Here is an 18,760-nt window from a genome sequence, read left to right as displayed (position 1 = left end):
ATTGTCACCTTTCTGGACTGACCTCCCTGGCCTCTCCAATAGAGTCAATCATCTCTGCTCCTCTGTTCCCATAGTGTATTTCCTTGATCTCTATGAGTGATTTCCTTGTTTAAATATCTAGCTCCATTCCTACATTGGTAGTCCCAGGAAGGCAGCTTATAAATCATATGAGTATCATTACCCAGAGGCTCGTCTATATTGATGTTTAAGCAGTGTTAAAAAACCCCTTAGGGTCAATGTGCTGGGGATGAACTTCAGAGAATAAAAAATAAGCTACTAGGGCCATTAGGTTTGAGCCTATTGCATGGAGATTTGTTGTCACTCATGAGGGGGGAATAAGTCCAAACATGTAAATGAACTGGAAACAAGGGTAACTAGAGTTGGACAAATTTTGGAGGCATTGCATTTCTATGTTTCAGCATTCATTTCTAAAGGGCACTGCTTCAAGAGCGTTTTACTGCAATGTAGCAATGTCTAGAGCCATTTACTTGTCCTTAGGATGTTCTTTGTAGCTATAAGGCTATATCTAAATTAAAGCTAATGATCAGAGATGTTTTTCTCTCTTAATGTCTAGCAGAAAAGAAGCACTAGTACATTAATGAATTGGAGTCTGTTTATAAGTTACTTTGAAGAATCACTGCATATTCCCTTGAGCAATTCTCTATATCTTAAGACAGTAAGTACAGCTGATAGGTTCACTGGGCAAGACTCGTGGTGTGTAACAAAAGTTACCATTATTCTAATAAGATTTATTCAGTGGGCAAAAGCTCCTTCTCTGACCCTAGATACAAATGCAAGCAATCAAAAGTTCTACTTGGTCTTTCCTAATAAAAAGCCCTCTAGCCACTTTAAGTCCCAAACACAGTCCCCACTGAGAAATGAGCAAGGCTGAAGGCTCCATTAATAATCAAGAGTTAGAGTCATTCATAGTTAGAGGTTCTTGATGTAACCCAGTGCTTTAGTGCCTATGCTGCTTCTTACCCCTATCTCATGGGCTAATTGTGATATTTGACAGTGTCAAGCCTGAGGTTCTGGAAGGAAGGCTGGAAACGAGGCTGATACTGCTGCATGGTGGCAGTGGGGGCTCCAGATGTTATTTATTTTTACTGCGGAAATGATTATATGTATGTGAGTTACAACATGTGCTTTGACTGAGGGCATATAGAATGATCTAATCAAACTTATTAACATATCTATCACCTCACTAATGTATTATTTTTTGGAGTAAGAATCTGTCTCGGTTACTCTTCTCTCGTTGCTGGGACAAATACCGGACACTCAAAAATGAAGAAAGGAAAGGTTTATTTAGCTCACACTTACTGGAGGTTTCAGTCCATACTTGGCTGGCTCCAAGGCAGAGAGGCACAAGGCAGAGAGCATCTGTTCATGGTGGCGGCAAAGAGAAGAGAGCAAATTGGTGGAGCAGCGGCAACAAGAACAAAGAGGAAGTCTGTCTCTCTGTCTCTCTTATGTTACACTCAGGCTATCCCTAGGCTGAGTGTAGCACTCACTCTGTAATCCCAACAGTACTAAGACTCATAATCCCAGTGGATCATGAGTTAATCTCAAACTCTAGAAGTCCCTGCCCCATGACTGCATGAGGCTTTGGGGGGACAACTAGACACAAACCATAACAGAATGTTAAAAATCTATCATAGCACTTTTGAAACAGGGTATATTAACTATGGTTACCATGTAATAGAACAGTTGATCAAAATTTATTGTTTAATGGCGATCTTTCTAACATCTGATCAACATCTTCCATTTCCCCATTACCTCCATCTCCCAGTCTCTGGCAACTACTTTTTTCACATGTTGACTCCACGACTTTGGCTCATAAAATTCCACATGTAAGTGAGATCATATAGCATAAGACGTTCTGAATCTGCTTATTACATTTAGCATAATGAACTCTATTCTATCCACTGTGCTAAAAATTACAACATTCTGTGTAGAGCATTTTGTCTTGTTCTTCAGAGATCCTCACTGGAAACCAGCTACTCCACATCCCACATGTAGATAATTTGAGTTTCACCTCGTGCACTTTCCTCGGCCTGTTCTCTAACCAGCCACTCATGGATCTACCCCAATGGGGATTGCCTTCCCCTCACCAGACAGCCCCTTTCAGCCCAATTGTCACAAGGCTCTTGCTTGCCCAGGACTCAGTTTTGAGTCCACATTCTTGCAAACAGTAGACTGTAGTCATCTCTACCTCTTTCACTGTCTGCTCCTCACATTGAAAGAAGATCGTTTTCCTTTTGGAATTTTCAGGCACACATTAGAGTCCAGGTGAGGCTGTTCCCCACACCCCAGCTGACACACAGAAGACACACCATAAAGCCCATCTCTCTACACTTCAGAGGAGGGAAGGCATCGCTACTTCCCCGCCACAGCACCTTTATGACTCTTCCCACAGTGACCTCCTTATGATCTGTCTTAAAAACTTGACCATTTTTTCACCACTCCTGAGGATGATGGTTTTTCACAGTTGCATATGGGCTTGCAATCATTCTTTTTCAACCTGAAGATGATCAATTGTTCCTTTAGAATACATTTTTTACACAAATTTGGTAAATAAAGTGAAACTTCAAATTTAAAGTCCCATCAAGGAAGCATGCATTCACAGAAAAGAAATATTAAGCAATCCGAATGCTTTATCCATGATGAGACATTTTTGGATTTTACATATGAATTTAAAGACCTATGTAGAGGTTCCAGACAACACACTGATTAATTTGTCTTCATGCTTTTAACTTTGGTCTTGTACATTCATAGGTGTGGTGAGTGAGGAGTTGAACATGTGAATCTTAACTGATCCTCAAAACTTTTCTAGCTACTGAATAGAATTGATTCTAACACATATGCATATATGTTTATTTCAAACAGATAAGTAATTCATAAGAAGTATAATGAATGAATCAAATTGTGATCAATTATTTGGGTTAGAGGTAGTCAGCATACAGCCTGAGACATGAGTCCTCAGAGCAGAGAACATAAGAGAGGGACATTTTCTTCTTCATTTCTTAGACTAAATTGAACAAAACATTTAAGTAGCCCCATTATTTCAAAAGATACACAGTAGTGTGTATGTTTGTGTATGTGTGTGTGTGTGTGTGTATACATGCACACATGTATGTTCCAAAAACTTCCTGAGATCTAATGTACAACATGAAGACTGTAGAGAATGAAATTGTACTATATTTAGAGCTCATACTAAATGATTAAATTTTATATGCTATTACCACAAGAAAGAAAGAGAGAAAAGAAAGAAAGAAAGAAAGAAAGAAAGAAAGAAAGAAAGAAAGAAAGAAAGAAAGAAAGAAAGAAAGATGGAGGGAGGGCAAGTAAAGGGATTGAGTATGTAAGATGATGGCTATGTCAAGTTTTTTAGTACCCACATGTATCCCATAATAAACTGCATAAGTTAAATATACAACTTTTAAAAAGTAGCCACTTTTTAAATTGGTATCTTTGTGTCCTTCTCGCACCTTTTTTTCCTGTCTCCTCATAGTATTCTAGCACTTCTCTTAGTTTGGATCCACATTTTCCTTTGTTTCCTGTATTCCTAACTCATCTTCCCTTCAACAACCACATTTGACTGCAGTCCCACTGATTTAAGCTGTAGATAGCAGGAATCTTTCTGACTGGATTGATTCATATCAAAGTTTAAATGGTTGAAAACTGGTTTGTCCCTGCCAGGAATTCAATATTTACATTTTTTGAAGGGAGTTCATTATTCCAAATTAATTTAATCTCTGATCTGTGATAAAATCATCTTCCTCAGGGTTTGGCATATGTTAAGTTTGTAGTATTATTTTTAGAATCAAGGAATGAATGTTGGAATTTCAGGTTGTATAAACACTCAAGTGAGCTTTTTACGTAATTTAACAAAGGTATTTTCAGAGAGGGGTTGGACTTTCTTAGGCATATCAGACCTACTTCTTAGGCTGTTTTGACCTTTTACAGTTTTGAAGATAAACCCCTCAGACTATCTTTAAAATCTAAAAGTTTCTCCTGGTGTGGTGGTGCAGGCCTCTAATTCTAGCACTCAGGAGGCTGAGGCAGGAGAACTGTTAAAGAGTCCAAGGCCAGCCTGGGCTACAAAATGAACTTAAGGCCGGTCCAAACTACATAGGGAGACCCTGTCTTACAAAACAAAACCAAAACCCCAAAAACAAAATATATCAATAAAATTTAAAAAATCATTTATAAAAGAATCTTTTAAAAATATCTGAAAGTTTCTAGAAGTAGAAAAATAGACAGTAGGAACATGGGGATTTGAGAAGTGGGGCAGAGAATATAATGGCTAAAAGATTTCTAAGTCATAATCTGTAGGGTGAAGGGGTCTGAACTGAAATACAATATGGGAAGAGTATAAAAACTAAGTTCTACCTCAAATGTAATTAGCTTCTTGGTCTAAATTATCTGAATCTTTTGATAAGTCCATATAATGTGAGTCCTTTTATTTATTTTTTTCACAACTATTTTGGTTCTCCAACAAAACAAAATGTGTGAAAAGCCAGATCCAAAGGCAGAAGGCACAACACAAGGAAGGTGCGTTGCATGCACAGGCAGTGAGTGGCCTTCAACAGCAGCAGACGGGGCTTAGGAGTCTGAGCTACACCTTAAGTTACAAGTCAAGGTTGGTGCTTTTGTTTTTCTCAGCTCAGGCAACAAGTAATTTGGTCTGCAAAACAATGAGAAAGCCGATATTGAATAATGCATACACCCAAAGTACTTGAAATTACTATATAACGAACACTATTTAAAACAACCCTTTACTACCATAAGTGGGCATAGCTAAACCAAAGCCTTTTCCAAATAAATACTAGTGTGGAATATTAGGGGAAAAATGGCTTGACAAATTTAACTTATGTCTCACATTAGAAGAATGAGACTATGGAGTTAAAAAAATAGTGAAAGAGAAGAGAATAAAAGAAATCACCAATGTTCAAATAATCCAAGGCTAATTTGACTCCTTAAAAGTGCAGCATTTTGGAACCTACTGTTTGTTTAAGAGCGGTGAATTCTGAGCCTTTCCTCCAGCACATTGAAGAGGATGCTTCACACACTTTTAAGAAGCCATGGTACCTTTTAATGCAGCTACAGGAAGACTGCTGTAAACACTGCACAGATTGTAATCTTTAAGCCACAGATAGGGTTTGCAGTGCTGCCTGCAGAAAGATCTCATTTGTGAAAGTAGCCACTATGTTTTCATATTGCCAGACATCTGCTCTTGGCTAACAGCAGCATGAAAGGAGATTTGTTTTCTAGTCGGGTTTTTGCCCTCCTGCAAAGGAAGAGCTTCTTTTGAATTAATTGACCATCTCAACAAAATGGCCTACATTCATATCTGTGAATTTATCTAATTAAGGCCTTCTTTGGGGTTAAAATCATCATTTAAATCTTGTGGATGCCCTAATGGCGTTCTTGTCCTTTCGCAGTACATCGGGCTTAGCAACTGCAAATACAAGGTGCAAGATAGCTGGGGAGTTGGGAGTGTGCGATAGAAGAAAATAGAAAATGTGGCACTCAGTGGCCTCCTATGGTTTGCATATAGCAGGTGTGGAACTCTTCCATAATTTTTCAATTTGTGCCAAGATTGTGAAGATTAGGAACCTGAGCCCAGAGAGGTTAAATAGATTCTCAATTTTCCTCAGCCTATAAAATGGCAAAACTAGATTTAAAATATAAATCTCTTTTCCCTTCAATCTCAAGATTGTTCTTTTGAATTCTGTGACATTTTGGGGCTTCCTGGCTATGGCAAAGACGAGACTTAGTAACCAAAGCTAGAGAAATGCTAATCACTGATAACCAAAGCTAGAGAAATGCTAATCACTGATGCAGAGCAGAGGTGGATGGGAGGGAGAGCAGAGCAGGCTTATTCACTTTTCCCCAAATAGATGCTCACTTGACAACACCTGCTGAGTGTGTTTTGTGTTTCAGTGTTTTCTCCCCCAGAGACACTGTCATAGGTTTTTTGTCAAGACTTTTATCCTTCCTATTGTTGGGCTCTGCAGTGCCTAGGAAAGTGTTGGTATGTAAGGGAACAATTCCATGATTGCATACTGTCCTATGTGAAAGGACCTCTGGAATTCCCAATAGAATCCCTGCTTGGTCACCACAAAGATGAGCTACTTAATATATTTCACAGTCATTTTATTTTGATGTTTTTAAATTTACAAGCATATCCTACTGTCTCTTTGAATGTAAATTAGACACTCCCATAAACTAGACTCTTCTCTAAAGAGCTCCTACTTTGACTTAAGTAATCAAAGGTCAGAAAACTGTTTTCTTCAGAATAATTTTATATGGCATGGTCAACATCAAAACTCTGTTGTTGCCTAATAAATAGCAGGTCATTTTAATCAGTATCCCTTGGGTTCATTGTGATTTCACTACCGATCCCCACACATCGGTGACTTGAGTGGTGTTGACGTTCTGCCTCTGAACAAGGTAAATACAGTTAAGATCGGACTACGAAATCAGTGGAAGTGTTCCTGTGGGGATTTTAATCAGATCTGGAAACTGACCCCAGTATTCTCAGCATTGTGCTTTCTTTCTTTTTTTTAAAAAAGAAATCTATAATATTTTATTAGCAGTGAAAAAAATTGAAACTTGAATAAACATAGGAAGGATATTAAGTGACCTGTCTACTGATGTTAACTGTGGAATTTGCTGCAGGAAAAAAAAGGCAAACTACTGCAAAATTAGAAATCTGTCCAATTTCCCTCCTCTCTTATAAACGTCAAACATTTTATATATTTGAAATACTTTGGAATTAAGTAAAAATGTCAGTAGGGCTATTAGACCTATTTGTATAGATTGGGAGGCCAGAAAAGGACTTTGAACAGAGAAGCAGGAAATTAGCTACTATCCTGGCTCATATGAAGCTTGCATCAGTCAGTGTTTTACTAGAGAAATAGAACAGAAAATACTCAAGTGTGTAAGAACGTACAATACTGGTTTATGAAGGTCAGCCACAGAGTTGAATGAGGAAGTGTGCAGAAGGGGTATCATCCTGGAGAGGAAGGTTTCAGGCCAAGTTCTGGAGCCCACTGCAGTGTCCTTCCTATGCAAGTCCATATCAGGAGGTCAATGGGTCTGTGACGAAAAGCTGACGAGTCTACACCCCAAGGCTGAAGGATCCAAAGGCTGAAGCCAAAGAATTGGCACTGGAAATCAAGTGATGATGGCCACATGGAAGGTGAAACTAGAGCCCCTCCAAAGAACCAAAGCAATTCTGGCCACATGATCTGTCCACAGGGTGGGCCCTGTACCCCCTAGGGTACAGAATTACTGAGCCCACAAGCTGGCACAATCAATCATTACATAGACCATGCATGTGATGTCATGGACACCTTTTAGCTTTTGTCTATTTCAGTGACCTCATTTGGATAATGAGAAAAATAATACTTTCCTTTGCTCACTTGTGGGTACTGTATCAAACAATGTTATTGATGTGCACTGGCACTGAGAAATGTTCTGAATATATGTTCACCTTGTTATTCAGAGACAAAGGTATTAAAATGAAGATCTAATTTGATGTATCTGAAAGTACTAAGCAATAAAATATCCTCTCAGCAAGATCAAGGCAATATCTTTTATTGATGACAGTGAAATATGCAAATATAAATTGCCCTTACTACCACCTCTTCTTTACTATTTCCTAAGAAGCAATTTTTCACCCCCTAACAAAAATTAAGCAGTAGAAGCCTGTGATTGGGACGTTTAAGCATCAGACGCTTACTTTACCAGTTCACTACTTTCCTTTTAACTGTCTCTGGTGGTAAATTTACTACCGATGGAAGCGCTGGAGACATGCAGGTTGGGCATTTGGAATTCCAGCAGCAATAATTGCCTAACTGCTCGAATGTCAGTGGTTGGTGTTGAAAAGGACTTCACTAACTGAGATTTACAAGTGGCCCACTTCGATGTTCCATTAAGAATACTGTACAAGGAAGGTTTGCTTTCAAAAATTGTTAGAAAAACATGTGAGCACAATTTCTACAGCTCTTGTACCTGGAGCTCTATGCTCAACAAGGGAGTGCAGTTCTCAGCATTGGACAGGAGCTTCGAGACTGAAGGCCATTACTCACATCCTGGCTTCTCACTTTAATGTGCTGGTTGAAACGATGTTAATTTAAAGCTTTGCATTCCTCAGAACCTTATTTTCCTTCTTTGTGTAAAAAGAAGATGTACACTCAGTTCTTTAGCAGATGTTTACTGGGTACTCACTAGGGGAGAGATATGTTCTAGATTTGAAGGAGCCAGTGATGACCACCAAGGAATGCCTAACAATTGTTTGCATAGAGTAGGGAAAGTAGAAAATAAAGAGGCCCACCAACGCAGAATCAAGATAGCAGGCCTGGCATCACAAAGGGTAGCGAAGAATCAGTGTGGAAATGTGGCAGGATGTACGTTTTTCTTGGGGATGCACTTAGGTTCTAGCACTGCCAGGCACACCAAAACTCTGTGGTTGTGGCAGTCTCTTACATAAAATGTGATAGTGTTCACCTGCAGCGTTGCATACGTATTTTGAATCATCTCTTGATTACTTATAATGCCTCATACAATGTAAATGCAAATGTTACGAATGCAATGTTCATAGATCTTACACTGTTTAGTGAATGATAACAAGAAAATAAGTCTGCACATGCTTAGCACAGACACAACCACACAACCTTTGCAGGTCAGACTGCGTAGTAGTTGACCAGTGCTGTCACAGTGCTGCAGAGAGGCACAGCATCTGTGGACGGCAGGTCACTGCAGGGTGACAGGGTGTGCTTGCGCATCACTCCTCCTGAGCCACCAGCGTAGTGTTTGGGGAGTTGTGAAGGCAAGATTTACTTGTGTGACTTAAATATATATGGTTGTTTGAATCCACAGACGGGGAACCTAGAGATCTTCATTGACTATAACTATATTAGGTAGGTAGGAGATCAAAATTAGAAAATGAGGCTAGGAAGAAAAGAGGTTGAAGAGATGTTTAGAGAATGGTGTTTGGAAACAATGACAGCTACCCGTACGTTACATCACATAATACTCATAATGGTAACTGATTATTCAACAATTTCTGTTGGCTGTGTACTATTTGTTTTACATGTATTATCTCACTTTATTCACTTTTCAGGCTGTGAGATGTTTTTAATGTCTCCTTTGAGAGAAGAAAAGTGGAGCTCAGAGAGGCTAAGCATTCTCTCAGGACACATCGCTAAGGTGGCGGATTTAGCATCTCTTTCCAGATATTTTAATGCTAAGCATTCATGTACTTTCTCACTCTCCTATACCACCATAACGAAACTTGAAATAATTTGAATTTTTTAAAAAATTATAATTTTATTGAGAAACAAATAGCAATGAGACAGTTCCAAAACAGGTTAATAGGACAGTTACAATAATTAATACATTGTACATTGTTGTCTTCGTAGTGGTTATTCATAGTACAAGATGCAGACATGATATCCTGTCCAAACACTATTAGTACAAATCTTTCTTCTCATTGAATTAAGAGAAAGTAGCTGTATATCTATCTTATTTTTGTATATACAGATACAAAATGGTCCTTCATTTGTATCCTCTTTTTTTTGTTTAGTTTTTTTCAGAGATGGGTAGTAAATTGCCATTTATATATTGTAGGTGAAATAATTTTGAAATAATATTGCCTAAGCTTCTGCTCTGTCTACCTTATTGCACATACAGAAAAATCCTTTGAGCTTCAAGAAATGTGGCCCACGAAGAAATTTCATATTCTAATTTAAATACTTTCTCTGAGTTTCCAACTTGCATGGCAGAAAGTTCCTAACTAGTATATTTCCTTGACAAATAAAATAAAGCAACTATGTTGTTCCATGTGGAAATCTTTAAATTATCTCTTTAGACTTTCAGCACACAATTTACAAGTGACAGGCAACATATTTCATTATTTTTATGTTTAAAATAACTTTCAAAGAGAGAGGAAAGGGGCGTTTGACATTATTGTAATCAATTCTGTCAGAAATATTATTAGATTTACCTGATTTCATGAACACAATCATTTTTCATTGTTATTCTGCATTTTTTCAGATGTTTTGCAGGAGGCTAGCAGAAATAGTAAAATATGTTTTACTAAGACATCTGTTGAAAAAATAATGAGGATATGCTTTGTGGAGCAAAGGAGCTGGGAAGCTGCAACTGTCTCCTCTGCTCACGAGCAGCAAGCAGACGGACACACGCTCCACACTAATCCAGCAGAAAGGGTGTTCGGTGTCCCCGAGCCTGCATGGCTGCTGAACTCAGTTAAGGGCCCAAGGAAGTCACAGCCAACAGGGGACTGGAAAGAGTGCAACCTACACAGCTGGTGAAAGCCCACGCCCCGGCAAGGTTAGGGATCAGTCTATGTTGGCATCCATGCAAATTGGATGTTGTATTGCTTCTCGGCCTTTTGGCTAAGATCAAGTGCAAATTGGATGTTGTGTTGGGCTGATAATGCCCATTTAAAGATCCCCTTTATGTCCGGTCATCATTTATATGTTGGGCTTTTCTTGGACATGAAGGTAGAGGGAGGCAGAGGGCAGGCAGCCCTGTGTGACTTGTGTGCTATAACGGCTTGGAACATTCTGAGGAAACCGGTACCTGTGTCTCCTGTTATGGATATGAAGGAAGTCTACTTTCATTCCAAGCACAATTTTAGACTGGGACAGAACTGTGCATTTTAAGTATAAAACAACCCCTAAAATTTAAAAATTACAATTATATGTCCTTAGTTGCCCCTTCACTGCTTATAACTTCTTATTTAGTTTCTTAAATAAAGAGATTCATTGGTCTTTTTATGGCCCACGAAGAAATTTCATATTCTAATTTAAATACTTTTTTCTCTCTTTGAGTTTCCGACTTGCATGGCAGAAACCTCTTAACTAATATGTTTCCTTGACAAATAAAATAAAGCAACTGATATGGAATCTGAAAGAGTATCTTCAAATGCCTTTGACATAAAAAAAGGAGTATAAACCTCATTTTCTATACAAGGGACCTGAATATCTGTGAACCTAATCAACTTATCTGATGACTCATATATTAATGAGCAGAAGATAAAGTACTTAAAATCTATTTACTTTACATGCAGTAGTTTCAAAAGCTTGGATTTGGAGATTTTTATTTTTCTATCTTTTTGAGACAGGGTTTCATTATGCAGTTTAGACTGGTCTTACACACACTCTGAAGTCCAGGCTGGCCTTGAACTTGCAGTGATCCTTTTGCTTCAGACTCCTGAGTTCTGGGATTATAAGCATGTGCCACCATGCCCAGCAATGGAAATTTAGGCTGGCTATTTACAGTATAAAAGTGAATGTTGATTCTTCTTGGTCTAAGTGTTCTATCTCCCCCCACTGCACAGTAAGTGCTAAGTTCTTTGGCTTGCAGGCCTGTGCGTGGCATATTTTTGTGACTCACGTGTATGTGTACCTGCATAGAATAAGAAATATCCTGTAAAGTATTTAGGTAAGATAGTAAGTGAAACATTGATTCCATAAGCATAAAGGGAAGAAGGATGTTATTTGTGTCTATTCTTTGGCTGATACGGGATTGTTTTTGTTATTGAAATAATTTTTGACTTTATCAGGCCAGTGAGATGGATCAGTGGATTAAGTGCCTGGTTAGGCAAGCACAGGTTCCGGGGTTTGGTCCCTGGCACCACATGCTGTGTGGGCCCTGTACCCAGGTACACTGAGCCAGCCTTTGAGACTGCATATGGTTGCACATGCCTGTACTTCTAGAGCTGAAGAGGCTGAGAACAGGAGGATTACTACTAGATTGAGCTGAATAGTGAGACCCTGTACCAAATACATTAAAAGAAATTAACTTTATCAATACTAATTCTCAAGGAGAGGAACGTAGAACAATGTGTTTGCTACTTTTCATTACCAGGAACTAGCAAAGCAGTGGATAATTCTAACTTCATAGAAGATTATAGGACATTTACAAAGTTTTAAATGGTAAAATTCTTTCTGAAGAAAAACAGTTATTTCAAATATAGCTGTCTACCCAAATTTAACTGACATGCGCTAAAATTACCTGAGAAAGTATCTACAAAGATCTATTTTGATTACTATCTAAGTCTTCTTTAGCGTTCGTATATCAGAAACCAGGATGTAAGTGAGGACTTTGAAACAATGTGAAAAATATTTGTTCTCCATCTTGTGCATTCCTAAAACTACCAATCAAGATAGCAAATACATAATTTGATACAGCTCCATGTTAGGAATTCTGGGAAAATTAAGCAGTCAGATCCTGGCCTGGAAAGGTATGTAGGTTGATTGAGGAAAGTGAGAGCCAAGTTATTTAGCTTCTTGTTATTGAAATAATTTTTGACTTTATCAGGCCAGTGAGAAAAGCATCAAGTGTCACATAAGACAATGAAGATTTAAGACAATGAAGATGGAAATAAAACTAGGAAAAAAAAAAAAAAAAAGCAAGGACAGGGACTACGGAGATAGCTCAGTGGAATAAGTGCTTCCCTGGCAAGTGCAAGGGCCTGAGTTCACGCCCCAGTTCCGCCAAAAATAAAAAAGAAAAAAGGAAGGAAAGACAAAGTAATGGGAAAGTAAACAAGAAAAGGCTTTCTAAATGAAAGGAAACTTTAGCTAGACCTTCAAAGACTTCTTTTAGCAAAGACAGGGGAGGCTAGACCAAGACAGTACACGAGCCCTCTGACATGGCAATTGAGACTGGGTGTGGTGGCGTGCACCTCTAATGCCAGCACTTGGGAGGCTGTAAACAGGAGGATCACTATGAGTGCAATCTAGTAATGAGACCCTGAAAACCCTGTAGACCCTTCCCTGAAAAATACAAATAAATAAAGCCAGTACATGAGCAAGGAGAAAGGGACCTAAGTGGTACAAGAATAAGACCTTGGTTGGGGGGGGGGGAGGAGGCAACATGAGAAACAGTAAGGGGACCAGAATGATTGAAAAATTACTTGCCTATCAAGGTAATTCAGCCTCAGTTTTCTACCTGATCTTTCATAAATTTGCATCCAAATTAATGAAGTCATAATGCCTATGGTCTCTGGCCGGTTGTAAATTTACATTGTCTGTGTTGTTGAGGTCTCTTTTTCTCACAAACTGCCTTAGAAATCAAGGCAAAGATTATACAGTGCAGAGGAAAGAGAATCTGGTGCCCCTGCCTCCCCGCTGTGGTGCAACATGGTCTGATGACCAAAGGCACAGGATCCTTTTTCTAGGATTAATCAGAAAGGATGGAGCACGTGTCTGTGGACTTTTGCCTCAATGTTATATTTTAGATGGTTCAGTCAGAGCTGTTACATTTGGCAGCATTCCTTGTTAGCATTTGATAAACAATTATTGCCAAATGTTAGTAAGGAAACCTGCCAAATGTTACAGCTCAGATTTAACTGCTGAAAAAAAAATGCAGTTGGAATAAGCTTTTTGCTAGAGAGCTGTTGCCTGGTGTGCCAGTTCTGAAGCTACAGGGGACCCCAGTGGTGACAAATTCTGAGTCTAAAGGTACAGGGCCCTTTGCCAGCAGTTCTGGGTTCCCCTCTGAAGTTATGAATTAGTTGACACCTGTTGGTTTTCAAAGTAGTAAAATTTGGACAAATCGTTTTTTAGTGAATATTTAGCTTCAGGGCTTCTAGCTCCGTTCCATATTTGATGCACCTTTTCTCAGGGCATTTTGCACCAATGGCAGAGTGGTGGATCATCAGTTGGTAGAGTCCTTTTTTGTATATCTGTTGGGCTGGAGGGCGTCTGGTAGCCACTATGAGATCATCCCTATTTTCTGTTTTATTTTCCAGGAAACATTTTCCCCATCTGTCTATTCTTATTATTTAACCTTGGACAAATAATAGGAAAGCATATCATGCAAAAATCATTCTTGCATTTTTTTGTGTGATAGTTCTATCCTTCTGGTGAATAAAGAGAATATTTGCAACATAGTGACCTGAGCTTTCCTTAGACACTTAAAAATGTTCTAAATAGTTGATTAAAGTGAAGACTGAAAAAAAGAAGTCATGATAATGGCATAGCCAGGCATCTTCACAGCACATTGAACAGTTCTCTCAGTGGCAGTTGATTAAGATTAACTTTAGACCTGAAGGTCTTTAGCTCAGTGTTTACAGAGCTTTGTTCTTGCCCTTGCCCTACACAGCTTTGCTACAGGCTTATGTTAGGAGAGACATTTTTATTTAATTTGTGGGTCATTTAAAGCTTATGGGGGTAAATGAAATGTTGGGACATAGATTGACTTTCAATAGGAATTGATAGAAAAAGGAGAACTTTATATTCAAATACTAATAGCCTTTATATTCAGAAATTAATTCACATTTGTACCTTAGTTTTGCTAACCAATCTTTCTTTATTATTCTGTTTTCTGTATTTTTTTAAGGGAAGTTTCTACAGGGTGTTCAGGGTCTCACTACTAGATCAGACTCTTAGTGGTTCTGCTGTTTACAGCCTCCCAAGTGCTGGAATTACAGGCATGCACCTCCATGCCCAGTCTCAATTGCTGTCTCAGCATGTCCTGGGGACAGGGCTGGCATGGCAGGCCCGGGGATTCAACCCATGGCCCCTGTGCCAGCTTGCAGGTGCTTTAATCCATTGAACTATTTGGCCGGCCCACCAATCCTTTAAATAGTGAGATATTTTTTCTCTAACCAGAAGCTCAAAACGCCAAACACTTAATTTCTTGGGGCAGTTTTCTCAAGTAACTCAAAAGTAAGCGAAAGGCCTTGCCTTGACCATGGATGTGCTAGTACATGGCTTTGGATGTAAAGGTCAAGACTCCAGAAACAGGCGGTGAAGCTCCACCCTGCAGGGAGTGCTGGTATCTGGAGTTGGCACCATCAGTGGTCCAGTAGGGCCACTCAATCAGGTGCTGGTGATAGCATATGCTTCTTGTACTGTGTAATAATATTAAAGTTACTCGTCTGATTTTATCTCCTAATTATTCATAGAGATTTTTCAGCTACCACTACTATTTTCTTGCTTATCTCTTTATGACCACTTCCATGAAAAAATATAAAGGTCCCTTAACTGTCTCCTTGCATCCACAAATCCATTCTTTTCATGAGTGATAGTTAACCTATTAAGTAATCCATAGAAAGATGAAGAACAATTAATGGGAATATTTATTATTTTCAGAGGAAAAGAAAAGAATAGTAGGAGATATTAATGACTTAAGAACCATAATGGGAGAGGATTGTGTAGATACTATAAAGTAATATCCTTGGTCAAAACACAAAGGATAAAAATGAATTTAAGTATTTTTGAAAGTTGTGGTAAGAAAATGGGGTTACTGGGTGTGGTGATGCATGCCTGTAATCCTAGCACTTGTGAGGCTAAGACAGATGGATCGCCACAGGTTTCAGGCCAGCCTGAATGATGTGGTGACATCCTGTCTCAAAAATAAATAAAATAAAATGAAGGTAACTTAGATGGTCTCACTTTAGCCTATAAAGTACAAGACAAGATCATATGAAAAGATGCAAATAAAGCCAAGGGGAAGGTAGAAGCTTGGGGTGTCTACGGGGGAAATATCAGCTGGCTGAGGAAAATTAAATAATTACCACGATGATTTAGCTAGGATGGAAAATTACAGAAAGTGTTACAGTGTTAACTCATAGCATTGTAAAAGAAACCCTTTGTTTTTTTCAGCCAAGATGTAATGCTGTTGAAAGTAGGACTAGTTTGGATTTGGGAATTTTCCCAGTGCATTCGGTTGAAGGATAATTTCACCAAAAATTTGAAAGGTGAAATTGAGCAAAACTAGAGTTTTGAAAATGTAGAATAGCTTGATTAACAAAGCAAAAACAAGTCCAGATACACTAGCTAGAAGTGGAAGAGGGTAAATTGACTATTATTACACATTACAAAAAGCATATCCTCTGAAGTAGAAGGAAATATATATATATATATATATATATATATATATATATATATTTATACAAATTTTTATTTCTTCAAAGTTGGAGCATTTATGGAAGGTATAATATGATAGAAAGGATTTGATTATTAAAATGAGTTGAAGGTGAATATCACTGGAGTAGGGCTTGATCTCTAACTTGAATTAGGAGTCCTTATTTCCTGAAATAAGGAAAATATTTTTTCTTAAAGGAAAGAGTGATAGCAGCAGGATTCTCTGTCTGCAGCTATTGACCCAGCCCCTTATGAGAGATGCCATAATGACTTTTATGTGATGGAAAAGAATCTGCTTAAGAAAATATGTATATTAGGGCTAGGGAGATAGCTCAGCTGTCTAAGTGCCTGCCTGGCAGGTACAAGGACCTGGGTTTGATCCCCCATATCATATGCTATGCAGACCACCAAAACTGTGAGTGGTGGTGCATACCTGTAATCCCAGTGCTGGAGAGGCTAAGACAGGAGAATCGCTATGAGTCCAAGCTGTGTAGCAAGACCCTGTACCAAAATAAATTTTAAAAAAAGAAAAAGAAATTATCTGTGTCATTAATAATACTAATGGAAAAAATTTAGAAACCTTATAAATATTAAAGTAAAATCTTAAAGTTCTTATAAATATGTACTCAGTTAATTCAATTTATGAGCTTTCAAACCAACTTACATAATATTACAAAGTACAGCTCAACTCCCTTATGATAGAGGTTATTCTCTGATAGAATTGATTCAGCCATTAGCAATTTTCTGAATTTTGAAAACATATAGACAAAGAGTTTGTATACTTACACCTTCCAAAGACATCCCTTTGGCTGTAGGGTAATAGGTGCTGCTCTTTATGTTTCTTCTCAGACTGACCAAGCCCATTTTGTTCATCCGACCCATACAAAGATGATTTATAGGTCATTTGCTAACCGGATTGTGAAGGCATAGGGCATGACTTGGAGATCTCGTTGTTGCTTTGGTGTATCCTTGTCTTCTCTATGCTGTATGCTTAGTCATCTCTGTCTCAATCTCTTCTGAATGTCATGTATTTTGCCTAGAATGATCACCTCCCATTCTTCACTTGGTGAGCTCTTTTTCTTATCATGCTGTATGCAGCACAAGAGTTACCATTCTTGTTTCTCAAGATGGTTTTGTGTTATTAGTACTTTTGTGCTTAAAACACTAAGATTTAGTTTTCTCTCTAGAGTTAGTATGAGTCAGGAATCTTACTTATCTCTGTATTTCCACCGCTTAGTATCAGTCTTCAGGTATAGTCTAAGAAACTTGTCTTTATAAAAAATGTAGATGTGTTTGTTTTAAGTATGATGCCACATGGCAATAAGACTCCCCTGTGCAGTCTAATGGAATGTCACATTGCTTTATGTGAATGGTGAGTGTACGCTAAGGTGCTTGTTCATCTGCTTCTTGTTGGCTTGTGTGTTTGCATGGCGGCTCAGGACTGCTCACATCATCCTCATCCACGACTGCATTCTTTGATCTTTTCACTGGAATTGCACTTAAGCCAGAGATCCTCCATTCTCACTTCCTGGCAACGAACACGGGCTCTGGCCAATTTAGTCAAAAAATAAAACAGCAATTTAGTCAAAAAATAAAACAACAATTGTTGAAAGGTGTTGTATAGCTAACAGATGCAACTAGAAAGCTGGAATTTAGAAAACAGTCAGCAGCAGAGGGAGGCAAGGCCACTAGAAGTACAGCCAACACCCTGGGGAACGTCGGCATTTAGGTGGCAGATGGAGGAAGAGAGCCCAGGGAAGAAAACTGAGAAGGAGCCATCCGAGGGGTATAAGGAGTGCCACAACGCTTTCAAAGCTCCACATACTGAGAGACCAGAGAAAGTCCTAAGGAAAGGATGCTGGACAGTGGCAAATGCAGCAGAGCTTTCATAAGCTATTGATTGCACCACGACCATTGGATTTCCTAATCAGGCATTTCTTGGTGAGCTTGGAAGAACATTTTCAGGGAAGTGGTTAGGATGGGAGGGTGGCTCCTGGTGAGGAACTAAGACAGTAGGTAGGGCAGACTGAAGTTTGTAATATTTTGACTGAAAATCTGTGCACAAAAGAAGAGTGAGAGCCCATGTGGGAGCTTTCATTAGATGACAAACACGAGCAGTTTTGGGAGCTGTGGGTACATGTGGGATGGGTTGGAGTAGAGAGGAGAGGAAAGACCCTTCTACTTGGAGCCTGTGCCCACTCTTACTTATACGTATGGTTCAGTCTTTTGATATTGCCTGTTAAGATGAAAATAAGTCTTAGATAAGGACAAAGCAGGGAGAAGAAAGTTTTATTTCATTCCTAAAATATCAAGAGAGGCTATCCTATAGAGTGGCCTTTATGTGCCAAGTTCTATGCTGGCCAGTTTATACATACAATTTTTTTTTTTTTTTTGTATTTTAGGGAAGGGTCTACAGGGTGTTCAGGGTCTCACTACTAGATTGGACTCATAGGGATCCGCCTGTTTACAGCCTCCCAAGAGCTGGGATTCCAAGTGCACGCCACCATTTCAATTGTTGCTGTCTCAGTGCAATGGATCAAACCCCCGGCCCCAAGCAGCCGCTTTAATATGCTGAGCTATTTGGCTGGCCCCATACATAAAATTTTAACAGGAAGTGTGAGGCAGCCTCAGAAAGTTTCAATAGCATGTCTAACATCAAAATACTAGGAGATACATAGAGCAGTGACTTACATTAAGTTTGTCTAGTGCTTTTCTACTTAAAGAACCCATGGACAGCTTTGGAGAGAAACATTAGTACTAAACATATACTGGGAACCCTGAAATTTGAGCAGATGGATGAAAAGGGGACAGTTTCTTTGCAAATCTCCTCCCTGTCCTTCAACCTTCTC

This window comes from Octodon degus, unplaced genomic scaffold (assembly GCF_000260255.1).
Source record: "Octodon degus isolate 3935 unplaced genomic scaffold, OctDeg1.0 scaffold00074, whole genome shotgun sequence".
Taxonomy (NCBI): Eukaryota; Metazoa; Chordata; class Mammalia; order Rodentia; family Octodontidae; genus Octodon; species Octodon degus.
The sequence above is the reverse complement of the archived record's forward strand: the minus strand, read 5'-3'. Positions refer to the sequence as shown.